The sequence below is a fragment of the Leptodactylus fuscus genome, chromosome 8 (genome assembly GCF_031893055.1).
Source record: "Leptodactylus fuscus isolate aLepFus1 chromosome 8, aLepFus1.hap2, whole genome shotgun sequence".
In the NCBI taxonomy this organism is placed as follows: Eukaryota; Metazoa; Chordata; class Amphibia; order Anura; family Leptodactylidae; genus Leptodactylus; species Leptodactylus fuscus.
In genome coordinates this window covers 85,775,142-85,802,209 of record NC_134272.1, presented here as the reverse complement: position 1 = coordinate 85,802,209, position 27,068 = coordinate 85,775,142, and positions in this window count along the sequence as shown.

Here is a 27,068-nt window from a genome sequence, read left to right as displayed (position 1 = left end):
ATATCTTTGGAATAGCTGAACAGATTTGAATAAACAAAGGACAAAAATGCTAGGGGTGACAGCGCCAATCAGATGGTGGAGGTCATTGGGCTTTTTAGGTGACAGGTCCTCTTTAAGCTTCATTTATTATGAATTAAAGGCAACTATCTAAGATTTAAAGGGATTTTAAAGTTCCACATAAATAAACCGGATTATTGTATTGTAAGGCGGATTCACGACAGACGGACACCAGGCGCAAGTGTGAACGCCTCTCAGTGGTGCAGGATCCAGGTAACATGTAACAATATTGTAACATTTTAGCAAAACCTTTCACAGACTGCAACTCATATCATAACCATTGGGTGGCGACGCGTAGACACATGAAAAATAAACATCTCCTGACAGAGTATCTGGAAATGACGCCTTTTTAAAAACTTGTCATCTTGCACTATAAATATCAGGTAATTTAGAACCAATAGGAAAACTGAGGAAGGATACTTATAAGAACTGATACTTATGGGGGCTCTTCAGCCGGCAATTATGGGATATCTTGACTTATTCTCTTGCAAAGACACTGTTAGAGCCCTTAAAGAGGACATTTCATTCCCTCCAATCCTTTGCATCCTCTTCACTGATTCCTGCGCTGTTTGAATTTTTTCTCTAGCCCTCGCCATTCCTGAGCAATCAGTGATGTTAGTTTCTGGAATTAGGCTCTTTACTGTCAAGTGGGTGGTCTTTATCTGTTCCAGACAGCCTGGGACCACCCACCTGACAGTGGAGAGCTTAATTAGCATATTAGATGCTGAAATTAACAACACTGATTTCTCAGGAACGGTGAGGGCTAGAGAAAAAATTCCAACAGCGCAGGAATCAGTGGAGCGGCGCCTATCGAAGGGTGGAATGGGATGGAATTGTTGAAGGTGGTGAAGGGTCCTCTTTAAATAGGTTTATGTAATATCATATAAGATACACATAATACATCAACTGGCATGCATTGGGGGATTTGGGTCTTTAGATTAGATACAATGTAACAAACCAGCTGAAATTCTGACCACACATTCTGCATCAGAGTGGTTCCACTCCATCGTTTATTTGTTATCTATGGTGCAGGGAGTTTTGGGCGCCCCCAGGCACCAGGTCCCAGATGTGACCACAACCTCTGCCCCTTCCCCTTTCTAATGCAGTTGGATATTATTGTTCTCCTGGCTGAGCAGAGCCGGGTTCAGGTGTCGAGGCTCGCTCTTACCTCGGGCCAGGTTCCTCTATACGCTGATGCATACATAATACTAATAATCTCATCATGTCAAATAGTTAACAATGAATCTCCTTCCCAAAGTTCAGCGTTGTCGCGGTATTACTCACCCGCCCAATCATATTATCTGCTCGGCCCTGGAATGTAGCGATGGGTAATAGCTGCAGATATTGATTTTACACTCCTTGTTCCAGTGGCCGGACTGACACTTACTATAACAGAATGGTAATCTATAATCCGTCTTCTATAGCAATTACCAGGCAGAATATAGATTTGTTACTGTTTCTCGCTCTGATTACAGGAACGGGTTCAGTCCTTTGTCAGATTATTACAGCCGGTCCTGCGGGGGTGGTGGCGACTTGTCATCGTCATTAGAATGAGAGACTGTATAATTCTGGATATATGTCAAGCAGGTGTCTGGTTCGTGTAGTGCTTCTGAGCCCTATAGAGGGACTTTATTGATGACATAGATATAGCAGGGGTGGATCTATTGATTTCATTGGGGTGCAGCATCAGTTTTGCTCCCCTGTTGTCAGGCCAGAGTTGCCCCAGAAATAACAAGATATACAGACCCCTTGCAAGAAACAATTCTGTGATGTGTCATGTCAAGGGGTCATTTATCTGGTATCAGCCGAATATGGTGCAGGGGAGTCATAGTTAGGACTGTTGTGGGCACAGTCTCTTACACTTAATAGCAAATTTAGTACCAGACACTGCAGGGGATTGGCCAGCAGGGCACACTGGTTGGTCGGTCAGTAGGAGAACACCAAGGGGTTGGCCAGCAGGGCACACTAATTGGTTGGTCAACAGGAGCACACCAAGCGGATGGCCAACAGGGGCACACCAAGGGGTTGGCCAGCAGGGCACACTAATTGGTTGGTCAGCACGGGAACACCAAGGGGATAGTCAGCAGGGGCACACCAAGGGGTTGGCCATCAGGAGCACACCAAGGGGTTGGCCAGCAGGAGCACACCTAGGGGTTGGCCAGCAGGAGCACACCAAGGGGATAGTCAGCAGGAGCACACCAAGGGGTTGGCCAGCAGGAGCACACCAAGGGGTTGGCCAGCAGGGCACACTAATTGGTTGGTCAGCAGGGGAACACCAAGGGGTTGGCTAGCAGGAGCACACTAAGGAGTTTGCCAGCCGGAGCACACCAAGGGGATAGCCAGCAGGAGCACACCAAGGGGTTGGCCAGCAGGAGCACACCTAGGGGTTGGCCAGCAGGAGCACACCAAGGGGATAGTCAGCAGGAGCACACCAAGGGGTTGGCCAGCAGGAGCACACCAAGGGGTTGGCCAGCAGGGCACACTAATTGGTTGGTCAGCAGGGGAACACCAAGGGGTTGGCTAGCAGGAGCACACTAAGGAGTTTGCCAGCAGGAGCACACCAAGGGGTTGGCCAGCAGGAACACACCAAGGGGTTGGCCAGCAGGAGCACACCAAGGGGTTGGCCAGCATTAGCACACCAAGGGGTTGGCTAGCAGGAGCATACTAAGGAGTTTGCCAGCCGGAGCACACCAAGGGGATAGCCAGCAGGAGCACACCAAGGGGTTGGCCAGCAGGAGCACACCTAGGGGTTGGCCAGCAGTGGCACATCAAAGGCTTGGACAACAGGGGGTTGGCCAACAGGTTGGGGTACACAGCAAACCTCTCAAATAACAGGCACAGTTCTTGATTATTACTAAACACCTAATTCTGTGGTGTGTCCTCTTTGCAGCGATCCAGTGGTGCTTCCCTGTTGCAGGGGTGTTGTTAGTTGATGGATCCAGCTTAACTCCCTTAAAGTTTACCTAAACTTCCAAACTACTTTTATGGCGGCATTATGTACCATTAATAAATTTTGTAATATATTTTATTCTTTAGCTCCTTTTTCGTTAAATCATACGCTGATATCCACTTCTTGTTCCCTGTTTGTCTATTGATATTATTATTATTATTATTATTGTTGGTATTAGAAGTTGTCACTGCTTCTGACTGTGAGTATTGGGGAGTACGGGTGTAATACAGAGAAGCTGAGGCTGGTGGGGGCACTGCAAACACTTATATAGCAGGCATTACAAATCTATGGCCCTGGTGTCATATGAAAGATGAAATTCTCAGCTTTCACATGTCACCAGTATCACTGCTCTACCTGTATTATTTCCAGAGATATCACCATATATCAGTGGTGTAACTACTGGGGAAGCAGCGGAGGCAGCTGCCACAGGGCCCGGGACATTAGGAGGCCCGACGACAGACGCTACCGCTGCATTTTCAGACCCCCGAGCATAATGATCGGAGGCCTGGGAGGGGTAAGCGAACATAACAAACAGTGTTACTTACCTTTCCACGCTCCATGAAGGCTTCGGGGCCTACTTGTGTGAAGTCTCAGACGTCACATGACCGGGGCCTGCGTCCTTATGTGTCACGATGCAGTCCCCCGGTCACATAAAGTCCCTGACATCATTGAAAATAGCTGACAGCGGGGAGCGCAGGGATAGGTAAGTAACAGTGTTTATGTTTGTATCCCTCTCGGTCTCCGATTATTATACTCTGAGGTCTGAAAAGACCCCAGAGTATAATAATTGTTAATGGGTGTCCACTATGGGGCATAATACTGTGTGCAGGAATGTGGGGGGGTGGTCAGGGTCTTCAGCGTCGGTTGGTGGGGGCCCATGTCAAAGGTTTGCCACGGGACCCCATCATTCCTAGTTACACCACTGCCATATATATATATATATATATATATATACAGTCCTATGAAAAAGTTTGGGCACCCCTATTAATCTTAATCATTTTTAGTTCTAAATATTTTGGTGTTTGCAACAGCCATTTCAGTTTGATATATCTAATAACTGATGGACACAGTAATATTTCAGGATTGAAATGAGGTTTATTGTACTAACAGAAAATGCGCAATATGCATTAAACCAAAATTTGACCGGTGCAAAAGTATGGGCACCTCAACAGAAAAGTGACATTAATATTTAGTAGATCCTCCTTTTGCAAAGATAACAGCCTCTAGTCGCTTCCTGTAGCTTTTAATCAGTTCCTGGATCCTGGATAAAGGTATTTTGGACAAACAATTCAAGTTCAGTTAAGTTAGATGGTCGCCGAGCATGGACAGCCCGCTTCAAATCATCCCACAGATGTTCAATGATATTCAGGTCTGGGGACTGGGATGGCCATTCCAGAACATTGTAATTGTTCCTCTGCATGAATGCCTGAGGATTTGGAGCGGTGTTTTGGATCATTGTCTTGCTGAAATCTCCATCCCCGGCGTAACTTCAACTTCGTCACTGATTCTTGAACATTATTCTCAAGAATCTGCTGATACTGAGTGGAATCCATGCGACCCTCAACTTTAACAAGATTCCCGATGCCGGCATTGGTCACACAGCCCCAAAGCATGATGGAACCTCCACCAAATTTTACAGTGGGTAGCATGTGTTTTTCTTGGAATGCTGTTTCTTTTTGGACGCCATGCATAACGTCTTTTTTTTTTTTTATAACCAAACAACTCAATTTTTGTTTCCAAAATGAAGCTGCCTTGTCCAAATGTGCTTTTTCATACCTCAGGCAACTCTATTTGTGGCGTACGTGCAGAAACGGCTTCTTTCTCATCACTCTCCCATACAGCTTCTCCTTGTGCAAAGTGCGCTGTATTGTTGACCGATGCACAGTGCCACCATCTGCAGCAAGATGATGCTGCAGCTCTTTGGAGGTGTCTGTGGATTGTCCTTGACTGTTCTCACCATTCTTCTTCTCTGCCTTTCTGATATTTTTCTTGGCCTGCCACTTCTGGGCTTAACAAGAACTGTCCCTGTGGTCTTCCATTTCCTTACTATGTTCCTCACAGTGGAAACTGACAGGTTAAATCTCTGAGACAACTTTTTGTATCCTTCCCCTGAACAACTATGTTGAACAATCTTTGTTTTCAGATCATTTGAGAGTTGTTTTGAGTAGCCCATGATGCCACTCTTCAGAGGAGATTCAAATAGGAGATCAACTTGCAATTGGCCACCTTAAATACCTTTTCTTATGATTGGATACATCTGGCTATGAAGTTCAAAGCTCACTGAGGTTACAAAACCAATTTTGTGCTTCAGTAAGTCAGTAAAAAGTAGTTAGGGGAATTCAAATCAATAAAATGATAAGGGTGCCCATACTTTTGCACCGGTCAAATTTTGGTTTAATGCATATTGCACATTTTCTGTTAGTACAATAAACCTCATTTCAATCCTGAAATATTACTGTGTCCATCAGTTATTAGATATATCAAACTGAAATGGCTGCTGCAAACACCAAAATATTTAGAACAAAAAATGATTAAGATTAATAGGGGTGCCCAAACTTTTTCATAGGACTGTATATATATACAAGTCTATACTGGTGGCAGGAAATGGATTTCACAGAAAAGAGTCAAAATCTGTTAATAAAATCTATTACAAAATTGGATAATGACACAAAAGCTACAAGAAAATCTAAAGTTGTTTGATATTTTAGTTGCACTTTAATAGGTCTAAATTGCAGTTTATTCAGTCCAATCGGATCCAAAACCGGATACTTGTCTATAAGGGCTGTCCATTATCTATTTTCAATCCTGGTAAATCTGGAGGATGCCGCACACGTACGCCCCGGTGTTCTTACACTACCATGTGACATACTTGCAACATTTGTTGCCAATTTTCCAGGAGACCAGAATGTTCCAGATTAACACGCCCCACCCACTCCCACAAGGACACTCCCTGTTATACTGCTGATGATCCTTTTGGCAACATGATTGGCAAATAATGTGCCCATGTCCTACTATGAAACATAGATCCTTGCAGATTTGCGTGAGGTCTTCCTTCCTCTTCCAGGAGTCAAGGAGGTCACCCCTTATTTTGGGAGCCTTACAGACTTTCCAGGGGAGTTGGCAAGTATGGCATAAGGTAGTGTAGCCGGCATCAATCATGGCTGGCATAGCTGAAAGCATCAAAGAACCGCCATGACGTATACAGCACAGTATATCCAGTAATGGTAATGGCACCTAAAGGCATAGAAGTGACTGACTACATATACGAGTCTGTATCCATGCATGAACGTATTAGGACGGACTAGCAATATGAAGGTCCTGGAGAATCCCTCTACTATATTCTTATATTGTATTGATTTTGCTCAGTATTACATAAGTATCTTGCAATGCCCCAGGGGACGCCTTCCAGCAAACCCCATATCATGCAGGTAACATATTGTGGATCAGTGATGTGCACATCATATACAGACCCCTATAGAGCCGTGTGCAGACTCATTGTCACACTCCAGGGGTGCCACTATCTGGGGTGTTACACAAGGATGACTCCTCTATAGTAATGACATCTGTCAGTTTTGGGGACTTGGATGTAAGATTAATGTTGTGAGGAGGTGAAGTATTAACGATCCGGTGCGAGCCGAGGAACAGACTAGAATGTAAAGTGTAACAGTATATACAGTATCCGCAGGTGATAATCTATGGGAATGGCACCTGGGCAGGGAAGGTGCAAGTGACTGTAGTCACAGATTTACTTTTGTCTTAAGTATATTGCATTGAAACACCAGAATGTACATGAAACAAATCTATCACGTGTCTATGGGGTGTATCGGTCACATATATCCCAATGGTAGCGGAGATGCAGTATTGGTGCCCGCTCACTATACAGGGCACAAAGCCAAGCGCTCCCGACAATATATAGCACGAGGATACTTCCAGCAGTATATATTATCTACATGATTAATGCAGAGATTTGTCTCCCAACCATGGACGTATCTACATCTAGCGGGCAGTAAAGCACTTGCAGTAATTCCTCTGCAGTGTTTGTCGCTGTGCGAACGTCTAACCGTACTGGCTCTGCTACATACAGATCCAGTATGTCACAGCTTCAGCTCGTCTCCGAGACACATCCTCTTCTAAATCTGCAGTTTATGATAGACATTAGGCCGCCTCATAATAGATGACATCTCCTTTTTATACGTTACACCTTGAAGTAGACAACAGGGTCCTCAATCACCAGATAACCTTGAAACTACTGCGATACCAAATTGCTATCATGAATATTGCACAGACGTAGATATAACTCAGCAATCTCTCGCTGTGCATACTAATGGCCACAAATAAAACATCCAGGTGAGCGCCTCGCCCTCCAGTATATCCGCAGGCTGCGCTATCTGCTGACTCAGCATTACAGTCTGCCTCCTTTATGGCACTGTAGTAAATATTCAACCTTAAATATCATCTTGGTAAGATCTATATAGGTCAGATATTCTTTACTGATTCATTTCTTAGTACTGTAGACCTTTAAACAATTGGGCTTAGATTGTCACAGATTTCCAAATTCCCTGAATAGCCATAATGATAAATGCTAAAGCTGTGCCTGACTGCACCCACCACTAGGGGCACTAAGGAGCTCACTGCAGGCTGTTTTATAAGGGTTGTCCAGTTCAGACCAATATTAAGAGATAATATTAATCAATATAACTATTAAATATGAACCAGTATAGCTGCACCGATGAAGGCTTATACCAAGATCTGAACCACTAACCACCAGGCATTGGAGGCTGTCTGTACCACTGATTGACCACCTGTTACTGGTTCCTGACTGTACCAGTGACCACCATGGACTTGTTTCTGACTGTTCCATTGACCATCATGTATTGGTCCCTGATTGCACCATTTATCACCATGTACTGGTATGTGACTGTACCAGTGATCGCCATGTACGGTTTCTTGACCATACCATTGACCACAATCCACCAGTTACTTATTAATTGCTAAATTTACCACTATGTTCTAATGTTTGCCTGAACTTTTGACTAACCAGATTCTTGTAGCTGACTATATTACTAACCACCAATTGTTCATTAGTGAATATGATGAACACCAGATGCTAAATACACCAGATTGAGATTGAGTGTTCTACACTATGTTTTATAGATAGGTTCCTAGGAGCCCTGACAGTGTCATACACTATGTTTTATAGATAGGTTCCTAGGAGCCCTAACAGTGTTATACACTATGTATTATAGATAGGTCCCTAGGAGCCCTGACAGTATCATACACTATGTATTATAGATAGGTTCCTAGGAGCCCTAACAGTGTTATACACTATGTATTATAGATAGGTTCCTAGGAGCCCTGACAGTGTTATACACTATGTATTATAGATAGGTTCCTAGGAGCCCTGACAGTGTTATACACTATGTATTATAGATAGGTCCCTAGGAGCCCTGACAGTATCATACACTATGTATTATAGATAGGTTCCTAGGAGTCCTAACAGTGTTATACACTATGTATTATAGATAGATTCCTAGGAGCCCTGACAGTGTTATACACTATGTTTTATAGATAGGTTCCTAGGAGCCCTGACAGTGTCATACACTATGTATTATAGATAGGTTCCTAGGAGCCCTGACAGTGTTATACACTATGTATTATAGATAGGTCCCTAGGAGCCCTGACAGTATCATACACTATGTATTATAGATAGGTTCCTAGGAGCCCTGACAGTGTTATACACTATGTTTTATAGATAGGTTCCTAGGAGCCCTGACAGTGTCATACACTATGTATTATAGATAGGTCCCTAGGAGCCCTGACAGTGTTATACACTATGTATTATAGATAGGTTCCTAGGAACCCTGACAGTATTATACACTATGTTTTATAGATAGGTTCCTAGGAGCCCTGACAGTGTCATACACTATGTTATATAGATAGGTTCCTAGGAGCCCTGACAGTGTCATACACTATGTTTTATAGATAGGTTCCTAGGAGCCCTAACAGTGTTATACACTATGTATTATAGATAGGTCCCTAGGAGCCCTGACAGTATCATACACTATGTATTATAGATAGGTTCCTAGGAGCCCTGACAGTGTCATACACTATGTTTTATAGATAGGTTCCTAGGAGCCCTGACAGTGTCATACACTATGTTTTATAGATAGGTTCCTAGGAGCCCTAACAGTGTTATACACTATGTATTATAGATAGGTCCCTAGGAGCCCTGACAGTATCATACACTATGTATTATAGATAGGTTCCTAGGAGCCCTGACAGTGTCATACACTATGTTTTATAGATAGGTTCCTAGGAGCCCTGACAGTGTCATACACTATGTTTTATAGATAGGTTCCTAGGAGCCCTAACAGCGTTATACACTATGTATTATAGATAGGTCCCTAGGAGCCCTGACAGTATCATACACTATGTATTATAGATAGGTTCCTAGGAGCCCTGACAGTGTCATACACTGTTTTATAGATAGGTTCCTAGGAGCCCTAACAGTGTTATACACTATGTATTATAGATAGGTTCCTAGGAGCCCTGACAGTATTATACACTATGTATTATAGATAGGTTCCTAGGAGCCCTGACAGTGTTATACACTATATATTATAGATAGGTTCCTAGGAGCCCTGACAGTGTCATACACTATGTTTTATAGATAGGTTCCTAGGAGCCCTGACCGTATTATACACTATGTTTTATAGATAGGTTCCTAGGAGCCCTGACAGTGTCATACACTATGTATTATAGATAGGTTCCTAGGAGCCCTGACCGTATTATACACTATGTTTTATAGATAGGTTCCTAGGAGCACTGACAGTGTTATACACTATGTTTTATAGATAGGTTCCTAGGAGCCCTGACAGTGTCATACACTATGTATTATAGATAGGTTCCTAGGTTTAGGAGTCCTGGCAGTGTTCTATACTATGTTTTAAGCCATTTTAGGATCTGGTTTGTACCAAACTTATTCGACCATAACAAATCTTGGACCAGAGCCACCAGAACTCGAAACTAAACAAATTCTGAGAGGTTGGCCCATCCCTATTGCTGACTATACCACAGACCACCAGACACTTGTCTCTGACTCGACCACTGACTACCAGGTTCTGCCCGCTGACTATATTCCTGATCATCACCAAGGACTGGTAAAATGTTTGCACTTCGCACTACGCCTGAGCTAAAGAACATTTTATTTTAAGACTTTGAGAAAGGGAAGAGATCTCGTGAACCTTCCATTATTTTGGGTGCTCACTAATAGACCGGTTTACAAAGAGACCAGTCCCGGTACAACAAAGCCAACTGCAATTACGATCAAACAGCTCATTTCCCGGCATTAAACATCTCATGATTTCCCTCCTTTTAAGTATTAATAGAGAATCTGCTCCGGGCCAAGATTTAAATACAAAAGGGTCCGCGGCAGAAAAAACTCCGAGAGTGTTTGACTTCTGAAAGTACTGCCCTGTGCAATCTGACCAATTGTGTCACCGAGCAATGAAAAGAATGAAAGATGATATAATTCAGCTATTATACCACAATTATTTCTCCAGGGTAACAACAGGCATTTAGATTATTTAGGAAGGAATATAGAATTATCCGTGACATTGAAGAAAAACGTGGTGATTACCTTCTGCCATATTTGTCGCTATTGAAAAAGAACAAGAGAATCTAAGTAGGATAATTGATTGTCATTTACAAAGGCAAAGAACATTGGCATTCTCCGAGCCGCTGCCGTACGTATATAGATAGATCCGGAGACAGGAGGCGCCAACATCAGTTCTCCGCTTCATTAAGATCTCGCTTTATCGGCGCCTTTTGTGTTAATTTATAGATTTCTCTTATATGGTAAATAATATGTGTTGCTATTTGAATTCCTGCGCTCAGCGGCGGCCTGACAAGGAATATTTTATTGGAAGGAATAAAAGTGAACGTTACATAAAGGAGCTTAAAGTAAAAATAGATGGCGTCGTAACTGGCAGCGCGGTGACGGCTTCTCCTGGGTTACGCTTGGGTAGGCGGTACGGCGCGGATGGGATCGCCTTCAGGTAAAGGGAATTTTTAATCAGGGGACTGGAGTCATGAATGTGGAATAGGAACTGGAGGTAAAGCTTCCGAATGGTAAGAAAATGTGGAAATGGACGATTTCTGATTCTAATTAAAACCTGTAAGAGTTGCACAAATCGGTGCAGGAATTGTTGAAAGTGATAAAGGATAACGTGAGAGTCCGTGCACGTGACCGAGTTTTTCTTCGAGTTGGGGGCCGAGTTTATCATGGAAAGCAGTTGGGAGTTATCCGAGTGCTTTCCATGATACATTGACCTCTATGGGGCTTCCAGAACCATTCCCTTCCAATACCACGGAGCAGAACACGACCTGCTTTATAATCATCCATGTTATCAGAACGGAAGCCCCATAGACATGAATGTATCACGGAAGGCACTCGGAGGATACATGACTGCATTCCATGATAAACTCTAATTCCACACCTGCAGCTGTGTACACGGACCCTTAGAGGTCTGTATTTCCATGATAAATCTTTGTTCCCATTATAGTAGCTGTAATCAGTGTGACCATAAGGACACCAGACTTTGTAGCAACCTACACGAAATATCTTGTCCTTATTAACAGTGATGGGCAAACTTTGCAAGAATTGTTTCTTGAATCTGTAAGGATTGTCCGCAAGTTTCCAGAAGTGCAATTTTTATACTCGGGGGTCTCTTCATACCCTAGAGTATAACTTCAAAAATCTTGGGTTCTGCAAAAGCTGAAATTTTTAGAAAACTTGTAACTAACCCATCAACGATCATTGACCTTTGCAACCCTTTTTCCACTGACTCTACTCACCTCTCCTGGATTTTGGTTATGTGATTTGTTGGTATTACCCTGGATCGCTTCACTTGTATCACTTGCCTTCAAAATCTCTGCTTTGGGATAAATTTGCATAAAATTCCTTCTCAACCCATTTTGCAGGGTTCAGGACTGAAAACTTGGTTCAGATCCTATTGTTTAGTGCCATTGGGATTGTAGACTTTTACAGGATATGACGTTGATCGTCCTCATATTAGCTGAATAAGGTCACCTCCATTTTTTACAGGCGCCATAACTTATTTAGCCGTTGATGCTTCCGGCTCCCTATTACACTTCCTGTCCCTGTAGCTTAGCAGCTTGGTGGTATAGTAGATACAAAGCCCTATACAATAACCATCTATCATAATGTTCTATGACCGTGATGGCGAACCTATGGCACGGGTGCCAGAGGTGACACTCAGAGCCCTCTCTTTGGGCACCCATCTGTGGAGCAGATTGTATTGTGTGGAGGCCACTGTGGAGCAAATTGTACTGTGTTGGGGCCACTTTGCTGCAGATTATACTGTGTGGGGACCGCTGTGGAGCATATTGTGCTGTGTGGGGTCCATTGTGGAGCAGATTGGATTGTGTGTAGGCTCTGTATGGACTTAGCCTCAGACCTAGTTCACATCTGCATTGGAAATCCATTCAGGGGAGTCCACATGGGGACTGCATTTGCAAGCGCTGTGCAGTGAAAGCACATGGACCCCATAGGCTATCATGGGGCCTGTGTGCTTGCTGCGAGATCTCTGCAGGGAACATGCGGACAGGAAATTAGTTCACAATCTACTTTCCTGTCCGCATGATTCGCGGCAAGCACACGGACTCCATTATAGTCTATGGGATCCATGTGCTATCACTGCACAGCGCTTGCAAATGCAGTCCCCATGCGCACTCCCCAAACGGATTACCGAACGCAGGTATGAACCAATGGCCAAAAGGGAGAGTTGGCCAGTTACTTTATTGTCTTAGACTCCAAATTTTTATAAAATTGGAAATCACATTATAAAAGGTTCTTTGCATGTAGGGTTAACAATGAGCTAGAAGGCATAAATCACCAGGTGACACGTGTGGGCCGGGGTTACAAACTTACCAACCAAAACAATTTTTTGTTCTCCGCCATTCCATCTGTATGTTTCCAGCGTCACAGGTGTCAGGATTTCATTACACCCGTCTGTTTGATATTGCTCTGAAACAGCTGTAAGCTGACAGCCAACCTCCGGCACTGCACATTTAATACCACAGCGGCACTCTATGCACCCCACGGGCAAAAACGGTGATTTTTGGAAAGATTCCTGGGCTCCCGGACAAGTCAAATATATGATAAAACATTTTATGGTAATGGATTGTTAGATTTTACTATTCAGTCCAGAGAGCAGAGGATAAAATATGGTGACATTTCCCTTGGACAGTTTAGTATGTGCCGCCACGGCATGGCGACTATGAAATCTAAAAGATGTTTGCCGGAGGGTAGTGGGCTAAAGGCTACCATTACCGCTACACAACCGTTTGTATGCTTCACTGCATTTACACTGTATTTGGTCTTTGGTGTTGATTACATTGCTCTTATGGAACATGAAGGTCATTTAAAAGGCAAAAGAATGAATCGTCTATGCAACAATATGCCCGACAGCTACTCTTAATGTCAGGACTCAATTATTAAAAAATGTGAAAAAAAATTTTTTATGTTGATAATATTCAAAACCTGACAAGGGCAATACCACTGTGATGACGTTTCCTGTAACCTGTGTCCAAAATATCTATTTCATAATCTTAATAAAGGCATTAAATCAATATAATAAAAGTAATATCCTGATATATTAAATTATTATGTGGTTTTCTTCACTGCTATGCAATACTAGTTACTACATGCCAAATGAATGCTGTCACCCAAGTGGACATTGTAACAAAGATAAAACTACTATAATACTGCCCCCTATGTACAAGAATATAACTAATATAATACTACTTCTATGTACAAGAATATAACTACTATAATACTACTCCTATGTACAAGAATATAACTACTATAATACTACTGCTGCTATGTACAAGAATATAACTACTATAATACTACTCCTATGTACAAGAATATAATTACTATAATACTGCTCCTATGTACAAGAATAAAACTACTATAATATTGCCCCCTATGTACAAGAATATAACTACTATAATACTACCTCTTATATACAAGAATATAACTACTATAATACTACTCCTATGTACAAGAATATAACTACTATAATACTACTCCTATGTACAAGAATATAACTACTATAATACTACTCCTATGTACAAGAATATAACTACTATAATACTACTCCTATGTACAAGAATATAACTACTATAATACTACCTCCTATGTACAAGAATATAACTACTATAATACTACCTCCTATGTACAAGAATATAACTACTATAATACTACTCCTATGTACAAGAATATAACTACTATAATATTACTCCTATGCACAAGAATATAACTACTATAATACTACTCCTATGTACAAGAATATAACTACTATAATACTACTCCTATGTACAAGAATATAACTACTATAATATTACTCCTATGCACAAGAATATAACTACTATAATACTACTCCTATGTACAAGAATATAACTACTATAATATTACTCCTATGCACAAGAATATAACTACTATAATACTACTCCTATGTACAAGAATATAACTACTATAATACTACTCCTATGTACAAGAATATAACTACTATAATATTACTCCTATGCACAAGAATATAACTACTATAATACTACCTGCTATGTACAAGAATATAACTACTATAATACTGCTCCTATGTACAAGAATAAAACTACTATAATATTACTCCTATGCACAAGAATATAACTACTATAATACTACCTCCTATGTACAAGAATATAACTACTATAATATTGCCCCCTATGTACAAGAATATAACTACTATAATACTACCTCTTATATACAAGAATATAACTACTATAATACTACTCCTATGTACAAGAATATAACTACTATAATACTACTCCTATGTGCAAGAATATAACTACTATAATACTACTCCTATGTACAAGAATATAACTACTATAATACTGCTCCTATGTACAAGAATATAACTACTATAATACTGCTCCTATGTACAAGAATATAACTACTATAATACTACTGCTATGTACAAGAATATAACTACTATAATACTACCTCCTATGTACAAGAATATAACTACTATAATACTACTCCTATGCACAAGAATATAACTACTATAATACTACTCCTATGTACAAGAATATAACTACTATAATACTGCTCCTATGTACAAGAATATAACTACTATAATACTGCTCCTATATACAAGAATATAACTACTATAATACTGCTCCTATGTACAAGAATATAACTACTATAATACTACCTCCTATGTACAAGAATATAACTACTATAATACTACTCCTATGTACACGAATATAACTACTATAATACTGCTCCTATGTACAAGAATATAACTACTATAATACTCCTCCAATATACAAGAATATAACTACTATAATACTGCTCCTATGTACAAGAATATAACTACTATAATACTACTGCTATGTACAAGAATATAACTACTATAATACTACCTCCTATGTACAAGAATATAACTACTATAATACTACTCCTATGCACAAGAATATAACTACTATAATACTACTCCTATGTACAAGAATATAACTACTATAATACTGCTCCTATGTACAAGAATATAACTACTATAATACTACTCCTATGTACACGAATATAACTACTATAATACTGCTCCTATGTACAAGAATATAACTACTATAATACTCCTCCAATATACAAGAATATAACTACTATAACACTGCCCCTATGTACAAGAATATAACTACTATAATACTGCTCCTATGTACAAGAATATAACTACTATAATACTACTCCTATGTACAAGAATATAACTACTATAATACTACTCCTATGTACAAGAATATAACTACTATAATACTACTCCTATGTACAAGAATATAACTACTATAATACTACTCCTATGTACAAGAATATAACTACTATAATACTACTCCTATGTACAAGAATATAACTACTATAATACTACTCCTATGTACAAGAATATAACTACTATAATACTACTCCTATGTACAAGAATATAACTACTATAATACTACTCCTATGTACAAGAATATAACTACTATAATACTATCTACTATGTACAAGAATATAACTACTATAATACTACTCCTATGTACAAGAATATAACTACTATAATACTACTCCTATGTACAAGAATATAACTACTATAATACTACCTCCTGTGTACAAGAATATAACTACTATAATACTGACCCTATGTACAAGAATATAACTACTATAATACTGCTCCTATGTACAAGAATATAACTACTATAATACTACTCCTATGTACAAGAATATAACTACTATAATACTACTCCTATGTACAAGAATATAACTACTATAATACTACTCCTATGTACAAGAATATAACTACTATAATACTACTCCTATGTACAAGAATATAATTACTATAATACTGCTCCTATGTACAAGAATATAATTACTATAATACTGCTCCTATGTACAAGAATATAACTACTATAATACTGCTCCTATGTACAAGAATATAACTACTATAATACTGCTCCTATGTACAAGAATATAACTACTATAATACTACTCTTATGTACAAGAATATAACTACTATAATACTACTCCTATGTACAAGAATATAACTACTATAATACTACCTCCTATGTACAAGAATATAACTACTATAATACTGCTCCTATGTACAAGAATATAACTACTATAATACTACCTCCTATGTACAAGACTATAACTACTATAATACTACTCCTATGTACAAGAATATAATTACTATAATACTGCTCCTATGTACAAGAATATAACTACTATAATACTGCTCCTATGTACAAGAATATAACTACTATAATACTGCTCCTATGTACAAGAATATAACTACTATAATACTACTCTTATGTACAAGAATATAACTACTATAATACTACTCCTATGTACAAGAATATAACTACTATAATACTACCTCCTATGTACAAGAATATAACTACTATAATACTGCTCCTATGTACAAGAATATAACTACTATAATACTACCTCCTATGTACAAGACTATAACTACTATAATACTGCTCCTATGTACAAGAATATAACTACTATAATACTACTCCTATGTACAAGAGTATAACTACTATAATACTACTCCTATGTACAAGAATATAACTACTATAATACTACCTCCTATGTACAAGAATATAACTACTATAATACTACCCCCTATGTACAAGAATATAACTACTATAATACTACTCCTATGTACAAGAATATAGCCTATGATAATGTTCATATTTGACTGGAGTAATACTATTTATGGCAATTCATCCTTTTGCCATTACTGATCTAGAAAACATATTTTCACAGCTATAGTTCCGGTTTGGATACAGATGTATAGTATATATATATATATATATATATATATATATATATATATATATATATATATACACAGTAACATACAAGCCTATTTTTGTCTGTATCACATGTAACATCCTGTAACAGATCTATGTGACTATATAATCTTCTTACATTTACCACCATACTGTATATTGATGAGTAATATTACCCATTAAATGTGCAAATATTAAAAGGTGAGAAGAACGTGCCAGAAAAAAAATGTGTGTTCCGAGGCAGGAAACGAACGCAGTAATTATATCTAATTGCTATCACCTCCATGAGGTGACAGGCGCGAGAGCAAATGGCTGAAAACAAAACAGTTTCATCCAAAATGGTTCTAGAACATTTTCACAAAAAGAAAAAAAATGTTAAAATAATTTAATCCTTGTATTGTGAAAAATTTCAAGTAGCCATTTTTTTTAGCTTGATCCCTATCTAGGATACGATTACCATGTTCTCCTTGTTGCATATGTGCAATTTACTGTATGCATATGTATAGGGAGTCTGTCATCACAACCCAGCCCTGGAAGAGGGAAGGTGGAAATTACTACTTCTATCATTTTACACATTTGTAAGGTGTTTTTTTTTTTTTTTGCAGAAATTCATTGTATTGGACAACCTCTATAACACCTATCAAAGATAATCATAGAAGATAAGTAATGTGACATAGAACAGGACCCCCGCCTATAGAATCAATGGTCATTGAATGTTCCCGGGCCAGGGTTCTGTGAAATATTGCCTATAGTAAGGTCATGGTTGGACTTATAAATTAGAATTTTTTGGCTTTTAGAATGCCATGTAACAAAATCTTCGGGTTCCCATCATAAATTTGGGTTAATTTGAAATGGAAGAAAAGGGGTCTGTAACGTAACAGATGTGGACCTTCTATGCAGGTCAACTGATTTGACTTGGTGCTGCTCCTGTGGGCATTGTCTAAGTGATTTCCCTGGTTTTCTCCCTGTAATCCCCCTACAGGACTTAGGTCATCACTGCTGGGAACCACCAGATCACAACTTCTAGGATACGTCTCAAATTTGTGGCAGCATAGTAAATATGGGTGTTAGGTAGAGGTCAGGAATGGCAGAACAAAGTGTAGATTTTAGGTGGAGGTCAGGACAGGTGGAGTAGAATAATATAATTTATTAGGCAGAGGTAAGAGTCAGCGGCATAAAGTAGATACCATTATTAGGCAAAGTTCAAGGCTGGAGGAACAGATTCAGAGTAGGGTAAAAAGGTAGAGGTCAGGGCAGGAGGAACAGATTAAATGTAGTTATTAGGAAGAAGTTAGGGCAGGTGGATCAGAGTAAATGCATTTTTAGGCAGAGGTCAGGGCAGGCAGAACAAAGTAAATGTGGTTATTAGGAAGAGGTTAGGGAAGATGGAACAGAGTAAATGCGTTTTTTAGGTCAGGGCAAGCAGATCAGAGAGAGTAAGTGCAGTTATTGGATAGAGGTCTGTTCAGGTGGAACAGAGTGAATGAGGTTATTACACAGAGGTCACAGCAGGTAGATTAGTGTAAGTGTGGTTATTACGCAGAAGTCAAGGCAGGTGGAACAGGTTCAGAATCATGTAAAAAGTCAGAGGTCAGGGCATGCCAAACAGGGTAAATGTGGCTTTCAGGTGGAGGTCAGAGCAGGTGAAACACAGTAAATACCATTATTAGGTCAATGCGGATGCAACAGAATAAATGTAGTTATTAGGAAGAGGTTAGGGCAGGTGAAGCAGAGTAAATGTGGTTATTAGGTGGAGGTCAATGCAGATGGAACAGAGTAATTGAATTTATTAGGTGGAGGTCAGGGAAGATGGAACAGAGTAAATGCATTTATTAGTTGTAGGTCAGGGCAGATGGAACAGACTAAATGCAGTTATTAGGTGGAGGTCAGGGCAGGTGGAATAGAGTAAATGTGGTTATTAGGTAGAGGTCAGGGCAGATGGAACAGAGTAAATGCAGTTATTAGGAGGAGGTCAGGGCAGGTGGAACAGAGTAAATGTGATTATTAGGTAGAGGTCAGGGCAGGTGGAACAGAGTAAATGCAGTTATTAGGAGGAGGTCAGGGCAGATGGAACAGAGTAAATGTGATTATTAGGTAGAGGTCAGGGCAGATGGAACTGAGTAAATGTGGTTATTAGGTAGAGGTCAATGCAGATAGAAGAGAGTAAATGTGGCTATTAGGTAGAGGTCAGGGCAGATGGAACAGAGTAAATGCAGTTATTAGGAGGAGGTCAGGGCAGGTGGAACAGAGTAAATGTGATTATTAGGTAGAGGTCAGGGCAGGTGGAACAGAGTAAATGCAGTTATTAGGAGGAGGTCAGGGCAGATGGAACAGAGTAAATGTGATTATTAGGTAGAGGTCAGGGCAGATGGAACTGAGTAAATGTGGTTATTAGGTAGAGGTCAATGCAGATAGAAGAGAGTAAATGTGGCTATTAGGTAGAGGTCAGGGCAGATGGAACAGAGTAAATGTGGTTAATAGGTAGAGGTCAGGGCAGGTAGAACAAGTTCAAAATGAGTCAGGACATGGAATACACTGTAACACCTTTACAGAAACTAGCTAGAATCTATTGCTTTTGTATCTTCACATAGTGGAAGTTTCCTTATATATGCCAGGAACACATGTAACCCGTCTATGGAACCAAGAGGCACTGGCCCATCCTTGGCAATGAGAACAGGAGCCATGGCTAGGTGAAAGGGGAATCTACACCAGCACTCCAGGGTCAGTTCCGATTGTACATATGTAATAACACTGGTACCAACCAGACAAGTCACGGTTTATCGACATTAGGTAAAATAAAATAAAAAAAATGGCCACTTCTCCGTCTCAGATAAATGGCTGCAGGATTATGCGCGCGTAATAGGATGATCTTCCTCGATAACAACCCCAGCTTTCCCCATTGTTGCACCTGAAGCTATTCACTCGGAAACATGAGGCAATTAATTTAGGCTGCCAAACAGAGGCGAGACGTAGCGCTATTTCTAATATCAAGTCCAATTTCATTAAGACTTAAATGATTTTTCGCCTCTCTTTTCATGTAGATACCTCTGCAGTCAATTAGCATTGTCACTTTTAATCTCCGCGACTTGGAGACTGGTTATTTCCTATTATAGTCTTATTAAGCGGGATCTTTATGGGCGAGGAAAGTAAAGAGGAAGTGCTTATTATCAGCCTGACATTTGAGCGGAGGTTACATGTTACCTGCTTCACCGGCTACAAGATTGGAGGGAGATTTTTTTAATTTTTTTATTTAACAAGTTTAAACTATTTGGAAAAACTCCTTAAAGCCTGAGAAGTTTTTTGGTTTTTTTTGTGATGACACTTTTAGGCTTTGGTGTGATGTCACCTTTTTTTTTTTTTTCCCAAAGTGAAATCTAAAGGGAAGGAACATACAACTATTTTTTCATATTGTGCTTCAGATTCAATCCCCTAAACATAAGAATATAATACTGTGACCTTTATGACCTTCAGCGTCTTCCTTACACTGCCTCTAGTGGCAGAATCGATAAACGGCTAGTTATATTTTAAAGGGTCACTCACTTTTCAACAAACTTTGCATCAATGTATCTTATTATAAAAAAGATACATGTTTCTGTTCTTATGAGGCTGTATTCCTGTTTTCCCTTACCGCTCCTATACTGACTTTCACTCTAAAAACCTCTGCTACATCTGTCTCAAGATGGATGGCAAGTCTATAGAGAAGAGAGGGAAAGCAGTACAGAGAGGGAGAGAAGAAACACAGGTTTATTTCCATGCTGGAGCTAAATAGGGGCTTTCTATTACCACCAAAGTACTTTATTTAGATCAGTACATTGTCAGTACTTCTCTACATATGTCCTGCATGGTCTTGGATTCTGTTTCTGAGTGGGAGACACAAGTATTGAATAGATTCTTCTTTACTTACTGTATGCTAGATAGTATTTATCCACCAGCCCAGATAGAAAAGCAATGCTCTAAATCTCCTACATAGTTAAAGGGAGATTTTGGCAATTACAAGTTTATCCCCAAGGTAGGAGATAACTGCCTGACCAGTGATAGGAACCCCGCTGATCAGTTATCCCTTATCATATGGATAGATGAATACTTGGTAATTACTAGAATACCCCTTTAAATAATAACATTCTGTCTGACTTAAGCCACCACTAGGGGGAGCTTCAGACATTAGTTGCATACTCAGTACAGTATGTAATAAGCTGTTTAGCTCCTTCTAGTGGTGGGGCAGGCAGCCAGGACTTGATCATTTCTATGCACTGGATTTATAAGCTGTGAGAAGCTGTGAAAAAGCCATATGACTGATGAAGGGGCTTTAAACAGCTGATCTGCAGGGGTCCTACAGGAAATCCCCTAGGGGTGCAGTCAGATCTTCCATTTCTGACATCTTCAGGGTTTCATCTTGGAAACTGGTATAATTTGTATTTCTGATCTTCACAATTATAGTTTTATTCCTTCCTACAGATCATTGAATTAGCTGAGATTTGGGTTTTTGAGATATTTGACAATTTGCCAATAACTCTACTTACATTCCATCAATTAACTCAACATGAAAATTATAGGACAATGCGACTATTTGTAGTGGAAATCCCAGTGACAGGAGGTATTAAGAGTAAAGACATCTTCTCTGCAAGAATGGTCTCAGTGGTGACCCCAGGTGCCTGATGTCAGACAGGGGGATCAGACAGCATATAGAGGAAGACACAAAGTGCCAGGTTATATAAGGAGGAAGACACAAAGTGCCAGCTGATATAAGGAGGAAGATACAAAGCACCAGAAGCTGCAAGGAGGAAGAAGACAAAAGCACCAGAAGCTGCAAGGAGGAAGACACAAAGCACCAGACTCTGCAAGGAGGAAGACACAAAGCACCAGAAGCTGCAAGGAGGAAGATACAAAGCACCAGAAGCTGCAAGGAGGAAGACACAAAGCGCCAGATGCTCCAAGGAGGAAGACACAAAGCACCAGAAGCTGCAAGGAGGAAGACACAAAGCACCAGACTCTGCAAGGAGGAAGACACAAAGCACCAGAAGCTGCAAGGAGGAAGATACAAAGCACCAGACTCTGCAAGGAGGAAGACACAAAGCACCAGAAGCTGCAAGGAGGAAGACACAAAGCACCAGATGCTGAAAGGAGAAAGACAAAAGCACCAGACACTGCAAGGGGAAAGACACAAGGTGCCAGATGCTGCAAGGAGGAACACATAAAGCACCGAATGCTGCAAGAAGGTAGACACAAAGTACCAGATGCTGCAAAGAGGAAGACACATAGCACTGGCTGCTGCAAGGAGGAAGAGAAACAGCGCCGGACACTGCAAGGAGGAAAACACACAGCGCCGGATGCTGCAAGGAGGAAGACACAGAGCGCCAGATGCTGCAAGGAGGAAGACACAGAGTGCCAAATGCTGCAAGGAGGAAGACATAAGGCGCCAGAAGCTGCAAGGAGGAAGACACAGAGCGCCAAATGCTACAAGGAGGAAGACAAAAAGTGCCGGATGCTGCAAGGAGGAAGACACAAAGCGCCAGATGCTGCAAGGAGGAAGACACAGAGCGCCAAATGCGGCAAGGAGGAAGACATAAGGCGCCAGAAGCTGCAAGGAGGAAGACACAGAGCGCCAAATGCTGCAAGGAGGAAGACAAAAAGTGCCAGAAGCTGCAAGGAGGAAGACATAAAGTGCCAGAAGCTGCAAGGAGGAAGACACAAAGTGCCAGATGCTGCAAGGAGGAAGACACAAAGTGCCAGATGCTGCAAGGAGGAAGACACAAAGCGCCAAATGCTGCAAGGAGGAAGACACAAAGCGCCAAATGCTGCAAGTAGCTCCAGAAGAGGTAATAGAAGAATAGAATAGAAGATGAGTATGAATGTTTTTTTATATTTGTCACCACCTCTGGGCCTTAAGCTATTATACTCTGGGGTCTAAAAAAAACCCACATTATAATAATTTGCTTTATGGTTCCAACCAAGAACCGAGGGGTTTGCTTCGTTGTAACACAGGATGGAACCAATCTCCTGGCATTCTCCCACCTTTAGACTGGACCCATAGCAGCCTGGTGCCACATACACCCGCCTAGAGGCCTCTTTTCATGAAGTAGATAGCATATACATGCCAACATTAAAAGGGTCTCTCCTTTGAAGCTCTGGGTCCTCTGCCTGACCTACAAGCCCAGTAATAAAACAAAGCACAGCCCCTCTGATATTAGGTCATGTGGATGAGCTGTCACCATATACAGTACATATCCCAAAATACCGCCACTATCTTCTCCCGAGCCCAGTTTTAAGCCTCTTAGTACTTTGTACTGTGGAGACGTATTGTGCAGCCGGCAGGGGTTTCGGAATACTGATCACAGACATCCTTATCTTCAGCTAGCGTTCTCTGTTATCTTCATATGCCTTTCTATCTGGTGTGCAGTCTCCTTTCGATCCCTAGTATTTCCGTCTTGTCCCCGGACACATTTTTTTTTTTACTCTTAGCTCTCCCAGAAATGTTTAAATTAAAGCATCTGCAGCTGCTCTGTCAGGGACTCGCCGCGCGCTGCAGCCATCCAAGCAATTAAAAAAAAATTGCACAGAAGGTAATTAAAAGCCTTACTGGTTCTTGCTATTAGACTGACATTTTAGATGTCTCTTGATGCTTTATTGTGCCAATATTCTATTTCCCTCGTCTCTGGGAGAAATACAACTGACAATCAGTCATTCTCCAAAATTATCTGCAGGTACCGAACAGTAATAGATATCGAGGCAGCGACAAACTGGCGCACTCGGCGGGATATTTCTGCGGGGGCAGTCTGCATTAGCATCACTTGCTTGGAGCGCTCACAGATTATGCACACGTTACATGTATATCAATGTGGTTAGTATGGCGGTCCTGGCTATGCTGTGGGAGGTCAATGGCCGACACCACTGGCTAACCCATGGACCGTTGTATGCATGGAAGGAAAGTTGCTTTGTCTAAGGTTTTGGGCTAACTGCCTTGGTGACATCAGATCTGTTGGGATGTCCTCCCTTTCCTCCTCGTATACCTGTTAGTCAGTGCACAGTATGTGGCCATTGTTATGCCCCTTCTGTTTCCAATTGGGTGTAGTAAGATACCAAAGGGACAAGTATAACCCACACCAGGTGCAGGAATGAAGATATTCCCGCAACAAGGAATACAGAGAAGTGTAATTGTAGGGTGACGATATTGAGGTGGAAGGTCCTAGCAGGGTACTACCTAGATAGCTCCTAGTGAAATGTTTTCAGCAATGAGATGGGCTCACTGTATATAAAAAAAACACCTAAAACACAGGCTAGACACCTAAAGAAACACTGCACTGTATCCCTACGCTTGGTCCCCTCCTGGTTGTCTTGTTCCCACGTCCTCCGATGGGTTGTCTTGGTCTTATACAAGAGGTTGGCTCTAGCAGAGCGAATGTTTTCAGAAAGCACTTTCACCTCTTTAGTTGGTAGTACTTAGGTCAGGACAGATGCCTGGCAACATTTTGTTACCCAGTTGCAGGAAAAAACATTTTGTGCTATGAAGCTGTAAATTGGGTTTAGCCAGAAATCTTTAATTGATCATGGACAACTAAAGATTTTTGGCAACTAGAACAGGAATGGTCTTTGTTTAGAAATCCAATATTTAATTGGTGAAAATCCAACAGTCTACAATGAAAAGGTCTGCAGTGCTCGGACAGGTGCCACAATCCATTCATTGTTTACTTAGGAACAGTGACAGTTATAAGCAACACATACAACTAGTTATCTCTTCTGGAACACTCCATCCTTAGCGGCATGCCTGTGGTGAGGGAGTCTCCTTCTCCTCTGTGTCTTTCAGTATACAATGATAGAACTTTGATAGGCAGATATAGACTTTCTGAAGTATGATGCATGATTTTGGGACTTCATATTTTCAATGGGTCTTCGTACAGAGACTGTAGTCTGACCTTCCCAGAAAGCTAGATCAAAATGCAGACTGCCACTTGTATGGAAGTTAGCAGTGGAGCCAAGTCAGAATCTGTCCTAACTAACAGCAGGTTTACCCTTCCCTTCTGGTAATTACCTCAGTGCCTCCTGAATCTTGGAGACTTGCTCCCCATAGTGACTTGGGGTGAGAAGTGTAACTATACGAGGAAGGGGGAAGAGGTAGCATTAGGGGGCCCAATAGGTCTCTTTGCAAAATAATAAGACACAAGGGCTCCATTACATATTTTGCATTGGGTCCAAGTGCTTCAAGTTACACCTCTGCTTGGGGTAGAGTCGGCTTTGCTAAAAACCAAGTTGCCTATGTAAGGAAGAGCTGAACCACTGCCCCCCAACAATGATAAATGGGGGTCCTCAGTGTCCTAAAAGTATACCATCAATGTTTTAGTCCTGTAGATCCCCTTGATGAGGACTACAGTAGTGCTGCACGTGCCAAGGTAGCTGTTTCTTCAAGCCACCTCAATACAGAGGTCACACCAAGTAGCCTCGGTAATTCCTATAGACATTGCATTGGTGGAACCTGGCGAGATACGAGGATCTCTGTGCAAACATTATATTTATGCAGCAACTTTAAAATAATATTCTCACTCATTCATTATCATTCAGCAGAGAAGAGACTGAGCTTATCCACTTCTACTTCCTGGCAGATTTGTCTCGAGATTTTTTTCCCCCGACCTTTACTTCATTGAGAGTCTCGTACTCGAGTCATTCATCACGGCTGCCATCGCATTTTTCACTAGAATATTATGAAAATGTGTTAGTCTCTGTTCTTGAAAGGTTATAGTTGTTACAAACTTCATTTTCTTGCATTTGCTTGAAAGTCCCCAAAATATTCCATCCCATCCCATTCCAACATCGGCAGTTCTTTTGGGTCAGTTATACTGTAATCGTCCATTATTCCTACACTTTTTGGACTAGTAGAATGCAAACGAATTGATATTACATTGTATCAGAAATTTCCAGAAAAAAAATTGTAATTTTTTTTAGGTTTTCAGTTAAATTTCCTAGTTTAGGAATTAAAATGAGTTAGAAAATGTTGTCCTCCCTTGGCAGAGGATGTCCACATAGTAAAATATGGAGAGTCAATGGGGTCCATTAGAACCCCTGTAACAAAAACTGTGACAAATATTATATCCGACTACTCTTTGTTTGTTGTCTGCCACCATAGAAACACATACGCTTGAATAGGAGCTGTATACAATTTTTTTATGTAATACCTATTAATACTATTTTTCATTTTAGATCCTATGGGTCAACTACCCCGAAACATCCAAGAGGACACAATGATTCATAAAATTAAAAAAAAATTTTTTTTGTATTGTGCACCTCTCCCCCAACAAAATGCCTTGGTTTTGTCCAGTGTTCCTTTAAGGTATTAGAAAAAAGGGGTACTTTGTTCAAGAAACAGCACCACCCCTGTTCATGGTTGTGTCAGGTACTACAGATTGGAAGTGAACAAGGATGAGATGCAATACCATGCACAACCTGTGAATAGGTGTGGTGCTGTTTTTTTTGTAGAAAAGAAAAGCGGTTATGTTGGTCAACAGAAGGGTAATGTAGGTGGTGTGGACAAGACATGGAATATACCAAAATAACTCAAGTATGATATAGCCATGACTAGTAATTCGCTTTGCACATCCCCTTTTGCATCATCAGACACATTTGCCATCCCGTATTCTAAGGAGTTGGTGTGACAACCTCTATGGAAGCGGACATAAAACACGGGAAGACT